The 15,180-nt window shown below is 45.1% G+C and overlaps 1 protein-coding gene and 1 pseudogene across 2 annotated transcripts in view; both read right to left on the minus strand.

Annotated features, from left to right (window-relative positions):
* Positions 1–15,180, minus strand: part of TMEM229B (transmembrane protein 229B) — a 537,771-nt gene that overhangs the window by 197,855 nt on the left and 324,736 nt on the right. The window lies entirely within an intron of this gene.
* Positions 1,898–10,860, minus strand: LOC147689696 (uncharacterized; annotated as a pseudogene).

The raw sequence follows: 15,180 nt of genomic DNA on the forward strand, positions 1-15,180 counted from the left end.
ATGGTCTGAGACCCATGGAGAGAGTCCTTGACCGGGTACCTCCCTGCTTCTTTAAATAGTACATTGTCGTCGAATTGTCTGTCTGAATTAGAAGAGATCGAGACTTTAACGATGGGAACAGGGACTTGAGAGCCAGGTGTACCGCCCTTAGCTCCATTAGGTTAATGTGGTAAGCCCTCTCGGAGTCGAACCAAAGACCTTATACTTGCAGAGGGCTCATATGAGCACCCCAACCCTGGAGAGAGGCGTATGTGATCAGAGTCTGTGTTGTTGCAGTCTTGCATTTGGAACTATAAAGATGCACAACGCCATTGACCCCAGTAGAGATGACATATGACGAACTGTTGGGGACCTTGTATGCAGAAGAGTCTGGCATTTTGTTCGAATTGATAACGACCTCTCCTCTGAAGGACACACGTTTACTTTTTCTGTGTCTAGGAAGGAGCCCAGGTAGTGAATCTTTTGAGTTAGGTTTAGTATGGGCTTTTTGAAGTTGACCTGAAGTCCCAGTTTGTATAGCAGTTGCAAGCATCTTGAGAGATGATCCTGAAGCAGAGATGGTGACGAGCTCTTTAGGAGCCAGTCGTCCAAGTAAGGGTAAATGAAAATCCTCTGCTTTCGAAGGAAGGCGGCTACCACCGCCATAAATTTTTAAAAAGTTCGGGGAGCTGACTTCAGCTCGAACGGAAGAACCGCATATTGGAAATGTTGAACAGAGACTTGAAACCTTAGAAACTTGCGATGTCTCTTTGAAATGGGCACATGAAAATAAGCATCCTTCAGATCGATGGAATACATCTAATCCCCTTGGTAAAGTTGGGGGAAGATTTGATGAAGGGCCTGTAGGAGAGTAGGGTCTGCAATCCTATGGTCACCCCAGATTTTTGCTTTTTGCTTCACTGGTTTACGACTTTCCCTGGCTGTGGGCCTGCTAATCAGACCCACAGCCTAGCTGTTCTCTCTCTAAATTGACACACATGTACTTTAGGTGCATTTACCAATTGGTATTGGGTCACTCTTATAAGTCCTTGTACAGTGTACCATAGGTACCCAGGGCATAAGTGCACCCAAGGCCTACCAGGGGCTGCAGCATGTATTATGCCACCCCTGGCTGGCCATCTAAACAGACACAACTGGCTGGTAACACAGCTGGGGCAAGGTGGTGTAATCACCCTTTGCTTTAGATATAGTATACCTATATCTAATACTCCTATAAGTCACTCCTATGGCAGGCCTTATCAATCCTGAAGGCCTCATGGAACAGCTATAAGGACATGGTTCCGAAAGCTTCAGACAGGCTCAGCTCATGCTAGAGCACCATCTCACATAATTCCTTTTGAACCAATTCACAAGACTGATTTAAAATATTAAACCTGGAAGGTAGCGCTTTTGTTAGCCCTCACCTCGGCCTGGAGGGTTAGTGAAATCCAGGCTTTCACAATATCAGAACCTTTTCTTCATTTCTCTAAAGATTACGTTACTTTGCGAACGAATCCAAAATTCATTCCAAAGGTACCATCTCAATTCCTCCTGAACCAGCCAGTAAAGCTTAAGACTTTTTTCCCGGATCCAGTTACACCAGCAGAAAAAGCTTTACATTCTCTTGATGTGAAACATTGCTTGAAGTTCTATCTTCAAAGGTCTAAGGATATAAGGAAATCTAATCAGCTGTTGATCGCTTATGGTGAAGCCACAATGGGGCAAGCTGTTACAAAAGCAAACATAGTCAGGTGGTTATCTTCTGTCATACAATTTTGTCATGATAAAGCCAACAAACCGTTGCTCAGAAAGGTTAAGGCGCATTCCACCAGAACTATGTCGGCTTCTACAGCCTTGCTTGCTGGGGTCACATTGGAGAACATTTGCCGTGCTGTGACATGGAAGAATGTCCATACGTTCACGAAACACTACTGCTTACAATCTGCGTCGCAGGAGGATGCAGCAGTGGGAAAAGCTGTTGTTCAACATCTTCTTCATCAAGGTTAGACTTTTGAAGGTCTCTCATATTACTTGCTAATGTTTCTGATTGTCAAATTTTATTCTTAAATATGAAATATGTCAAATGGCAATAATTGCTTCATATCAGAAGGTTTTTTGCATTTATTTGTATGTGTATATTTTAAGTGCTCTATAACCTTTAGGATGAGTGTGGGATATTTAGATTGACGCTTTGTCTCCCACCTTCCGCAAACAACATTTTTGCACTTACTGCTTGCTACTCTGATTCAGGCATGTGAATCTTTGAAAGATACCCCAATACTGGATAAGAAAACAAGTTACTTACCTGTAACTACAGTTATCAAGTATTGGTATCTTTCATAGATTCACATGCACCCACCCTCCTCCCCGGGCATGACAGTTCTCTAATGGGGATACTTACTCCTCACTTGTGCTAAGAAAATCTGAGGAGAACTGCCTCTGGTGGGAAGGTTCTAGAGGATGCTGACTTCTGATTGGTTGGAACTATTTTCAGTTCTTTTTACATAAGGAGGTAGATAGGTTACTAGGATTTGGGCCTGTTTGGGCCTATAGCCTTGTCAGCCTACTACAGTTTTTACTAAGGCACTGCTATTGTATATTTGTTACCGTGGGACTCCCGCCTCGGCGACGGGGAATGATTCAGGCATGTGAATCTATGAAAGATACCCCAATACTGGATAAACACAGCTCACTTCCACATCAACGTATGTCCTAAGTTGAAATCGTCATTTCGGCATGCTACAGCCTCCAATGAACAATCTGCACAAACAAAATAGGCAGATAACTCGCCACCATCTGCAAGTCCACCTAGTCTTGCACTCCCAGTGAACCAGCAATATTCAAATCATTAAACTCTTCCCCTGCCACTTCCTCCCCAGCATCTGAGACAGCCTCATTTAGGGCCATATGTAGGTAAATGGCATTTACCGAATCGTAAATACCGAATTTTACCGATTCGGTATTTACAATTCGGTAAATGCCATGTAGGTAATAATTATTTAAATATTACAGAATCGGTAATATTTGGTAATTACCGAATCGGTATTTACCGATTCGGTAATTGCCATTGATTCCTATGGGCCTTCAGGCCCATAGGAATCAATGGCAATTACCGAATCGGTAAATAGCGATTCGGTAATTTTACTGATTTGTCAAGGGGAACAGGGTGTCACTTTGACACCCTGTTGCACCCCTTATTCTGGCTTGTGTGCAATGTGGCACACATACATGCCCTTAGGGCATGTATGTGTGCCACATGGCACAGGTGTACATGCACAGATGTACATGTACACAGAAATTCGTTATTTACCATGCCATTGTTTTTCATGGTAAATAACGAATTTCTAAGGGCCTGTGGCACTGTTTCCAGTGCCACCTACATCCCAAATTACCGATTCTGTACATTTACCGAATCGGTAATTTACCGATTCGGTAAAATTACCGATTCAGTAAATATACAGAATCGGTAATTTTCAGGCCCCCTACATCTGGAATTACAAATACCAGTCGGTAACGGCCGAAATCGGCCGTTACCGACCGGTATTTTGCCACCTACATATGGCCCCATATCTAATCTACCCTGTGGATAAACAAGGACTTCACTAAAAAAATGATACCTCCTCACCTCCACTTTCATTTAGCACACCCACCCAACATTCCTCAAATTCTTGAGCTTCCCCAGATATTCCCGTACAAAATCAATAAAATAATCCACTTCTATCGTCAACACCATGAACATCAAATAAATCATCAAAGAAGAAAACAAGTTACTTACCTGTAACTTTGGTTCCCCAGTATTGGTAACTTTCATAGATTCCCATGCTTTGTATCATTCCCCGTCGTCGGAATGGGAGCCTCGGTAGTATAAAATCCATAGAAACAAAAGAGAAAAACAGGCCTAGGCCTCATCTCATTTTGTATCCTATCACTCTCTTTGTGTAAAAGAGACCAAACTTTTGCCAGGACCAATCAGAGCAGCCTCACCCTCTAGAACCTTCCTGAGAGAGCTCAGAGCCTCAGATTTTCGTAGCCGTTGTGCAAACCGCCACTATCTCATGTGAAAAGACTGAGCTTTCCCAGGGGAGGCGGGTGGGCGCATGGGAATCTATGAAAGTTACCAATACTGGGGAACCAAAGTTACAGGTAAGTAACTTGTTTTCTTGCCCCAGTATTGGAACTTTAATAGATTCCCATGCTTTGTATCAGAGTAGCTAGCAGTAAAGCACCAAGACACATTTTGTAAAAACATGGCATCACATAACCATATAATAATACTTATAGTAAAGTAAGAAAAATAAGCAAAATGTGCTCACCAGGATGGAGCGATTGTAGGGAAAGCTCACCTCTCAATGAAAAAGATTCCGCAGAACTGCTTGACCAACAGCCACGTCGTCTCGTCCTGCAGACTCTAGGCAGTAATGTTTCGTGAAGGTATGAGTACTGCTCCACGTTGCTGCCCTGCATATATCCTTAAGGCGACTCCAGAGAAAAGAGCCACAGACGATGCCACAGACCTTGTAGAATGAGCACGAACTCTACTGTTCAATGGCTTGCCCGCCTCCTGATGGCAAAATTGAATCGCACTGGAGATCCAGCGGGAAATGCCACTCTTTGCTAAAGGAAATCTCTTCCGTGGTGCGCTGTAGGACACAAACAACTGGGATGATTTCCGAAATGGTCCTGTTCGCTCTAAGTAGAATTTCAAGCATCTCTGAACGTCCAAAGAATGTAAAGTGCATTCCGCAGGTGTAGAAGGGCGCGGAAAGAAAGACTTTAAAATCAAAGGTTCATTCAAGTGGAATTCAGACGGCACCTTCGGAATGAACTTCGGATTGGTGCGAAGAATAAGAGCATCCTTTTTGAATTGAAGGAATGGATGCACTATGGAGAGGGCTTGAAGCTCACTAACTCTTCTCGCTGAAGTAAGAGCTAAGAGGAGGGCAAGTTTCCAAGAGAGGAACTTCAAGTCCGCCTTGTGCACAGGCTCAAACTGAGGTTTCATGAGTTGAGCCAGGACAAGATTGAGCTGTCAAACTGGTGGAGGAGGTCGAACTAGAGGGTACATCCGGAACAAACCCTTCAAGAACTGCTTAACGATCCGAGAGGACCATAAGGAAGGGCCTGAAGAAGTACGCCGAAACCTTGAAATGGCTACAAGATGGACTTTCACAGACGAATGTGCCAACCCAGATTTAGCCAATGAAAGTATATATGACAAGAGTTGGTGAGGCAGAGATTTGTAAGGATGGAGACTTTGTCTTTGACACCATAGGCAGAACCTTCTCCATTTTGCCTTGTAAGTAGGCATGGGCGGAAAATCCGTTCCGCTCGCGGATTTTGCGGATTTTCGGGAAATCCGCAATCCGCGAGATTTGCGAATTTCCTGCAAAATCCGCAAATCCGCGAGCAGCGGATTTTGCTCGCACTGCTCGCACTGTTCGCGTGAGTTCGCGCCCCGCGAATAAGTGCGAAATTGCAGAAATACGATCTAAGCAAAACTGAAAGTAACTACTTACCAGGTTCAAAAGTTCAGGCACATCATTAGTAGCCATTTCCTGTAGTGCTTCCTGAGGGGCCCCTCCAGAGTTCAGTTGCCAGTTGCAACTATTATGTGACCCTGCTCTGAACCTCAGAATAGTTACACATATGCCACAAAGGTCCTGAATTACAGCTAAGGGAGACAAGCAGGAGCCAGGCTGGAAGTTAAAATCCATTAATCAGCCCCTAATTCATTATTGTCAGTTGGGGCAGGGCAGGTGTTGTAACTAATTTTGCAACAATGAAAGCACTTAGCAAGTGCAAAAGATCACTAATCAGGGCGCACTAAGGAAGCAGGTGCCAGCTAAAAAAATATTCTGTGACACATTAATCAGCCCCAAATTAATTCAGGTCACTTGAGGCAGGGAAGGTGTGCTTTGCTTTGCCGAAAATAATGTACACTGGACAACCAGAGGGTGTGGTGATGAAACAGAGGGTGGCATGGGTGGGCCAGAGGGTGGCATGAGTAGTCAGAGAGTGGCAGTGGTGACAGAGAGTGGCAGTGATGAAGAAGAGTGTCCCAAACAGGTTGGACACGTAGAAACAACAAGTTCGCAAAACTTGCGACCCGACAGGTAAGTTCGCAAATTGCGAAATTGTAAAAACCCTCGCGAAATGGCAGAAACACGGGCGAACACAAAAAAAAAAAAAAATCCGCAAATTCGCGGGAATTCGCGGATTTTGCGGATTGCGAGTTTGCAAATCCGCAAATTCGCGGATTGCCAATCCGCAAAATCCGCTCATGACTACTTGTAAGTCTTATTTGTGCTCGGTGCTCGAGCCTGTGACAAAACGTCTCGACATTCCTGGGAAAGATTCAGATGACGGAACTCTCTGTGTTCAGGAGCCACGCTGTCAAGTGGAGCGATTTCGGATCCGGATGGTAAACCTGCCCCTGATTCCTGGACAACAGGGACGGAATTGATTGTAAGCGAATTGGAGGAGCCTGGGAGAGCCACAGGAGCTCTGTGTACCAAAATTGCCGGGGCCACGCTGGTGCAATTAGAATCATCTTGCACGGTTTCGCCTTCATTTTCTTGAGTACTCGAGGAATGAGGGGAATTGGAGGAAAAGCGTAAAAGAATGCGCTGTACCAGGCCATCGAAAGGGCGTTCCCCAGGGACCCCTGATGGTGAACCTTGCTTACGTAAAACTGGAGAGGCAAACAGGTCGATGGTAGGTGTTCCCCAAACAGAGAACACCCTCTCCAGAATGGACTGATTCAATTCCCATTCGTGCGTCACCTCCGTCTGTTGACTCAGGGCGTCCGCCTTGACATTGAGCGAGCCTGCCAGGTGTTCGGCTCTCAGACTGATGTTGTGAAGGATCGCATAATCCCAGATTCTCTGAGCTTCTGTGGACAGAGTTTGCGACCTCGTTCCCTCTTGCTTGTTGACCTAGTGCATGGCCGTCGTATTGTCCGTCCGGACCAGCACTGAATGATTGCGAACTCTGAGAAGGAAAGCCTGCAAAGCCAACCGAATGGCCGTCAGCTCCAAAGAATTGATATGGCACTGGCGCTGATCCGGGCTCCAGTGTCCGCTGACTTGAAGTTCGCGGAGCACCGCTCCCCAGCCTTCCAAAGAGGCATCCGTGGTTATGATGAGGGGGGATGGAGAAATTCTGAACGTCAGACCTTGTGCGATATTTTCTGGTACCAGCCACCATTTGCATGCCTTTCTCATTGCTGAAGTCACCAACACCTTGTCGTTGAATGATCCGTCTGCTTGGCGCCATTGTTTGTCTAGTTCTTCCTGCAGAGGGCGCATTCGCAGCCTGCAATGCGGTATTAATGGTATGCAGGATGACATCGACCCTAGAAGGGACTTGTATTGACGGACTGACAGGCATTTCTTGTGGAACAGTTGGCGAGCTGATACGATCAACTTTCGTTGACGGTCCTCCGAAGGACGAGCCGTGCACTGTGTGGTGTCCAAAATCTCCCCCAGAAATCGTGTGGTCTTGGAGGGTTGCAGAACTGACTTGCATCTGTTTAATTGAAGGCCTAGGTGTCTGAACAACTGAATGCAAGTCGAAACAGCTTGAGAGGTTTCCTCGAAAGATGGAGCCTTGACTAGCCAGTCGTCCAAGTAAGGGAACACCTCCAGGGAATGTGTCCTTAGAAAAGCTGCCACTGGTGCCAACACCTTGGTGAACACCCGAGGTGCAGACCGAAGGCCAAACGGAAGCACCTTGAATTGGAAATGGCTCTTGCCCACTGTGAACCGCAGATATTGTCTGTGAGCTGGGTGTATCAGAATGTGGAAATGCGCATCTTCTAAATCCAGGGAAGCCAAGTAGTCGCCTGTGTTCAAAAGAGGAAGAATTTCCTGGAGAGTGACCATCCTGAAAGAGAGTTTGATGAGATAAGTGTTGAGCTCTCGTAGGTCTAGAATGGGGCGCCAAGTCTCTGTCGTCTTCCGCACCAGGAAGAACCTGGAATAAAAACCTCTGCCCCTCTGAGAAAGAGGTACCGGTTCTATTGCCCCCTTGAGAAACAATTGATGGGCTTCTAGATGGAGCAGTCCCAGATGTTTTGTGCGGATGGCGCCCGGAGCTCTTGTTGGAGGAAGATCTTGGAATTCCAACGTATGGCCACTCTGTACAATATTCAGGACCCACTGGTCCGATGTTATACACCTCCAGCTGTTCAGACAAAAAGATATCCTGCCCCCCACCGATGTGACTGGGAGGGAAGGAACAGCAGGTAGAGCCAGGAGGCCGCTATTGCCGCTTGGCGCTGTCAACCCTTGACTGTTCTGACGCCCTCGCGGAGTTTGGCGAGAGTAAGACGCCGATTGTCCCTGCCGTTGATTGGAGTACTGGGTCTTATAAGACTGGGACGATTGTGAAGAATATCTCTGCTGGGCGTTTCCTCTATACGAGAGAAACCTCTGCCACGAACGCCTTTAAATGGGACCTTACGGTAGTTGAGAGATCCCAATGACTTCGCCGTGTTGCCATCTTTCTTTATATTCTGCAGGGCATCATCAACATGCTTACCGAAAAGCATTTCTCCATCAAATGGGAGGTCCAGGATCTTATTTTGGACCTCTTGACGAAACCAGGTGGCTCTCAACCAGCCCGGGCGACGGAGCACCGCTGACCCCGCTAAGGCCCGAAAAGCAGTGGAAGCGATATCCATCGCACAGTCGATAACTTCAGAGGAGGATTTTTCTCCCTCCATCAGCACTCTCTTGGCCTCATCCCTTGTCGCGTCTGGCAATTGTTCCACAAATGGTGCCATGTCACACCACATCTGGCGATTGTATCTGCCTAGAATGGCGAGAGAATTCGCTGCTCTAACCAGCAAGCTGGCCATGGAAGAAAACCTCTTCCCCACGTTATCCAGACGTCTACCGTCCTTGTCTGGAGGCGTAGTCGAAGGTGTAGTTGGATTTTTTGACTTGCTTTGGGCGGCCTGAGAGATCCCGAATCAGGCTTCGGCTGACCAAGAAGACAAGCTGGACTGCCTTCCGGAGCTTTATACTTTTTTTCCAGTCTGGGAAGCACCGGAATCACAGTGGCTGGATTCTGCATGATCTTTATGCCTTCCTCCCACACATGTTCGATTATCGGAATGGACTTGACAGATCTCCTGTATTGCTCCTTGAAGTCATAGAGAAAGCATTCAGACTCCTCTCTCGTAACCGGCAGTCCAAGCCTCTTTGCCGCCCTCTCCATCAGGTGATGGACCCCCCCCCCTATGTCCACAGGAGGCGATATAGATGTATCACGACTACCAGTGGCGTCTGGGTCTTGTTGCCCCCTGTTACCCTGAATCAGATCTGGGTCCTGCAATGGATCAGTCAAGGAATCCACTTGAACAGCATCATCGTCCGAAGAGGTATCCTGCTGGACAGGATTGGTTGGTTCTGGATCCGGTGTTCGAGATCGGACCAGGGGTATAACCTGAGGTGGGAGGTGGGGCACCACCTGCGAAGGAGGCGGACCAGTAACTGACTGTGCTTGTGGCAACCCCTGAGGAGGAGGTTGCACAGACTGCGTTGAAGGTTCCGAAGGAAACCTGTTTCTATAGTCCTGCAACATCAGCTGAAGATCAGAGAGCAGAGAGGCGGGCATGGCCACCATGTCCTGTCCTAAACCAGTGGGACGTCGCTCTTGTGAAACATAGTGCAACTGTTGGTCTCCTGCATTTTCGAAATATTCCTCTGTGTCAGTGTCCTGCAGTTTTACATGCAAATCTGAGGGACTGTAGGTGTCTCCATAATGGCCAAACTCATCCTCCTCTTCCTGCGACTCATCATCCAGGAGCATATTCGGTGGATGCGACGACAATCGCCGTGGAGACGTCATTTCCGGCGTAATTTTCATCCTCTTCAGTGGAAAATGCATCTTTTGACCCGTCGACGGTCTCGTCGTCGGAGCTGTCGTCGACGGAGCAGCAGTCGTCGACGTTATAGCCGTCTTCGTCGACGAAGTCTTGGTCGTCGACGGGACCATCGTCGACGGTACAGCCGCCGTCGTTGACGGGATGATCGCAGACGGCTTCGTAGACAAACTCGTCGTCAGAACCATCAGCGTCTACGTCGAAGTTGTTGTGGTCGTCGACGTAGTTTTCGTCGTCGACAAGCCCGTCGACAGCACCTTACCGGAGCTCATTGTCGTCGAAGTGGAAGAAGCAATCGTCGACGGACCTTGAACCTTGAATGAGGATGAAGACGTCGACGTGGAGATCGCTACCGATGACGAGCCCGTCGTCGGAGCCAAGGAAACAGTGGGAACTTTCACAGAAGTAACAGTCGTCGACGTACCTGACGTTTTCGTCGTCGACGGACGCTGTTTTTTCTCCGGACCGGTTCCAGGAGTGACAGAAGAGTGTTTGTCACCGGCCTTCCCTTTTTTGAACGGAGGAGAAGTAATGGAAAACTCCTTTCTGTCCTTTGAGGCTGTAGCCAATCCAGTAGCCTGTCCCTGCCTCTCCTTTTCACTTCCGTGAGGAGATTGAAGGGGACCAGCCCTCTCAGACCTATCAGAGATCTTGTGAGGGGCCTTAAGAGGGGGCTCAACTGAAGAAGAAGAACCAGGGGGAGACCTACCCCTCTTCCTGGACTTGTGAGAGGACGCCAGAGATGTTGAATCCTCTTCATCTGATGAAAGCACCTCCTTCCGAGTCTTCATCTTTTGAAGCCAGGTCAAAAGTCGACCCTCTCTGTCACGGAGAGTCTTGGAAGAGAAGGTTCTACAGATTTTGCAGTCGGTGGCCTTGTGGTCCGGGTATAAGCAATAAATACAGTTGTCATGCTTATCCTCCACAAAAAGTCGTTTTTTCCCACAAGAGGCACGGGACCTGAACAGGGCCTTCTTCTCCTTGTCAGACATCTTGATAGCAGTTGAAAAAATTGAAGAAGTAATCCAAAATCCAATAAGATTGTAGAGAAGAAACTGAGCAGAGCTCAGTGGAGACTCCCTAGCACAACGTGCGGTAGAAAAATCTGAGGCTCTGAGCTCTCTCAGGAAGGTTCTAGAGGGTGAGGCTGCTCTGATTGGTCCTGGCAAAAGTTTGGTCTCTTTTACACAAAGAGAGTGATAGGATACAAAATGAGATGAGGCCTAGGCCTGTTTTTCTCTTTTGTTTCTATGGTTTTTATACTACCGAGGCTCCCATTCCGACGACGGGGAATGATACAAAGCATGGGAATCTATGAAAGTTCCAATACTGGGGCAACCAACTGACTCCAAAGTCAACAACCTCAACTGCATCTTAACAATCCCACTCTCAGGTCAATGCAAAGACTTGTACCCCTGATGCCACTGAACCCCACTTCACATTACATTGACGCAGCTGCTCAACATCAGCAACTGCACTAAATGACATATGAGCTGGCCTAGGACTTGGCCATAACGTGACTGTGTGCACACACAATGCTGCTTTTATTCCTTTCTATGTGCCAGACCAATTGGTCTTGCCAATACTGTTGTCAATGTGTTTTAGATCTCTCTAGATTTTAGCATTTCCAGGTTAGGTCACCATATATTAATGCCAGGATGTTGAAAAGAAGGAAGAAGTGGTCTGATGAATTAAATGTAGGAGGATTAAAGATGTGTAGGTGGAATTTCTTTATATAAATTAGATCCAGGGTACAACTCTTATTGCAGGTAGAGACAGCGTTATTTTTTAGTACATTGATTTACGGTAGGAAGGATGTGATGAGGGATGTGTGCATGGTTTAATCGGATCCAATGAAAATCTAATAGCAGGAAAACGTTAGATAATTAGTGCTATAATAAACAGGATTGTCAATAAAAACCCTTTTGCTAATAGGTGGGTGGTATAAGATTATCCGCCTATGTAGTTTAGATGTTGTGTTTCAAATCTCCAGTGATGCACTGTAAATGAGGAGGAGATTACTGAGTTAATTAATGTGCATTTAAGGTAGTCCTTGTGAATATAGGCACCACCTCTAGACGTTTTCTTTAGTCTGTTCAGGTGGATAATGTAATATCCTAGTGATAAGGTAGTGATATGGAGCACAAGCAGAACCAGGTGAGTGTGATAGGATCAAAGTCAAATCATGCATGAAAGTTGTATTAGGGATCACACGTCAACAAATGTGGTGGGCAGCTTTGATACGATGACTAGGAAATGGATCCCAGGATTGACTGAATGGATCACTGGGTTGACTGGAGGTGGTTCCTCTAAGGCTGCTAGGACTGATTCATCTTTGATTAAGTTTTGAATATTTAACTACAGCGATTACGATATTAGGATGGGTTCTGGAATCAGTGACCATAGAGTGTGGGTTCTGTTAAAGGTAGGGTACATGAAGGAATGCTTCCAAGCATTAGTGTTGGGGAGTCTGGTGGGCTGCTCCTGAATTCTCCTGTTGAGAGTTTGTTTGTATGGTGTTTTAAGTTCATTCATAGAGGCAGAAGGATGTAAGTGATAATGCAGTGGGTGAACTGGTGGTTCCAAAATCACTAAAGATGGCAGGTATTTTATCACTGTTACTGTCCATGGTCATGGTCATGGTAGAACATTTTAGCGCATTCATAGTATCAAACCATTAAAGAAAATATGGTGATTGATGTCTGAGGATTGCATCATGAAATTCCTCTTTCTATACAGCATGATGTTTAGCTCACATTTCTAGTAACTAGCCACATTTCTTCCTTAATTGTCTTTTTGTATTTTCTAGACTAAGAATAAATGACATAATGTATCAGTCCAGAAGGGTTTGTCCTTAGTAAAAAATGTGGTGGTTGATTTCTGAGGATTGCATCATGACATTCTCCTTTTATACAGTGTGATGTTTAGCTCAGATTTCTGGTAACTAGCAACATTTGTTCCTTAATGGTCTTTTTTTATTTTCATCACTAAGAATAAATGGCATCATGTTTCAGTCCAGAAGGGTATGTTCCTAGTTAAAAAAAAAATGAGAGTAGGTCGGTTTTAATGGAGTCCAACCTGAGCCTATGGTCTTTTTCATTAATTGTGGTTAGCTGTTTGTCTCGTTGTTTGTAATATTTGATGGATGTGTTGGTTAGGCACTTTATAGCTCTCTTTGTGTTATGCCTATGGTCATAACAAAATCACATGAAAAATATGTAGGCTATTGATCTTAAGAAACAACTTCAGTATGAACAAGAAGCTGTGGAGTATCATTCAGTGCAGAGAGCAAATGTTTCAGTAAGGTATGGTATTGGATATATAAAGTGTGCATCAGTACAGCTAACATCTGGTTTATAGCACATTTAAGAAGAAAACACCCTTGGTGCACCATTAGCGTGAGTGTGGAAAAAGGGCAAAGATCACATTGATGTGCAAAACTCACCTTTAGGTGCCAAAATAATTTTTAGGTGCAAATTCAAATTTGGAGCAAAATCCCCAATAGTACAAATGAAAACAAGTTACTTACCTGTAACTTTGGTTCCCCAGTATTGGTAACTTTCATAGATTCCCATACTTTGTATCATTCTCCGTTGTCAGCCTGGGAGCCTCGGTAAATTGAAAATACCATAGCAGTATGTACAAAAGAGAAAGTAAGGCCTAGGCATCGCCTCATTTTGTAGCCTATCTACCTCTTTTTGTAAAAGAGACCAACATTTTGCAACAGACAATCAGATTAGCCTCACCCCATAGAACCCTTCTGAGAGAGCCTCCGAGCCTCGATTTTTTTCTTAGCCGTTGTGTAACAGTAACCAGTTTTGCTGAAGGCTGAGCTTTCCCAGGGGAGGAGGGTGGGTGCATGGGAATCTATGAAAGTTACCAATACAGGGAAACCAAAGTTACAGGTAAGTAACTTGTTTTCTTGCCCCAGTATTGGAACTTTCATAGATTCCCATGCATTGTATCAGAGTAGCTAGCAGTAAGCCACCAGTGTAAATTTTGCTACAAGTGTATTACAACATCACAGCATAACTGTATCCATATCCATTTATATATATATATATATATATATTCACTGAAAAAACGATAGGTTATAGACCATATATAGTTAGGAATTAGCATTTACAAAACCTTGAAAATTCACTGAAAAAACCATAGGTTATAGACCATATATAGTTAGGGATTAGCATTTACAAAACCTTATTTTACTCGCACAAAACCATTGAAATTCGCATATATAGTTAGTTGCACTAACTATATATCGCGCACCCGCAATCCACTGCTGATGATGTCACATATTACATCATTCATGACATGGTCAGTGACATCACTGATGACATATATAATAATTCAAAAATTGTTTGAGACATTATTCATTTTTATATGTATTTTTTAAACTAGTAGCAAATTGATTTTAATGTAAAATCAGACTTTAAATATACTGTGCAACTTTAAGTTTGCTCATAGTTACTTCCTTTCTTCCACTATATCATCTCCAATGTGTATTTAACATCTCTTTATCATCTCCTGCCTCCATGGTGTTTCTGCTTTCCTGACAGACTACGCTATGAATTCCATATACCTCAATAACTTCTGAAACAACCTGCAAGATATCTACAAAGGAAACAATGTATTTTTATTTTTAGACTCTGCATTGGTACCTACATGTTGGTACTTAAATAAAATAAATTAAAAAAAACAAAAATAACAATCAATAAACATACAATATTTGAACATTCTTTCATCCTATTTTCCCAATGTTACGCTTCCCGGACCGCTTCCCGGTGCGCGTACCGAGCGCTCCCCCCGCAAAAAAAATGATATAAAAATTATTATTTTTTAACCCCGCGAGGCCCTTTTAAAGCCCCCTCATCAAACCTAGGGGGTCAGGGAGGATGTACTCTGCCCCTTATGCTCATTTCCCACTTTGTTTTGGCCACCTCTTGTGTCTCGATCCTACCGAGACACAAGATGGCGGCCGCTCCGGACTGTTTAGAATGTTTACAGACACCCGAGAGCCAATCAGCTTCGCTTCGCGAAGTTCCGTTACGCGTCAGGTACGCGAACCGGAGTGCTAACCGGAGCGCTGTCACAGATATATCTGTCTTTTAAAACGTTAATTTCTCAAAATCCACTGGAGCACATATATTGAGACATAGCAAAGGCACGTCGGGCAAACCATATCTACAATTTTGCCAAGTTTCGTGTAAATCTATTCAGCCGTTCGAGCTAAAAGTGAGTCCAACCGCCCTATGGAAAACTCAATGTTAAAAACGCGTTTTGGGTCCCCCCTTTTTTCTCGGCCCCCCCTT

The sequence above is a fragment of the Lissotriton vulgaris genome, chromosome 9, assembly GCF_964263255.1.
Source record: "Lissotriton vulgaris chromosome 9, aLisVul1.2, whole genome shotgun sequence".
Lineage (NCBI taxonomy): Eukaryota > Metazoa > Chordata > Amphibia > Caudata > Salamandridae > Lissotriton > Lissotriton vulgaris.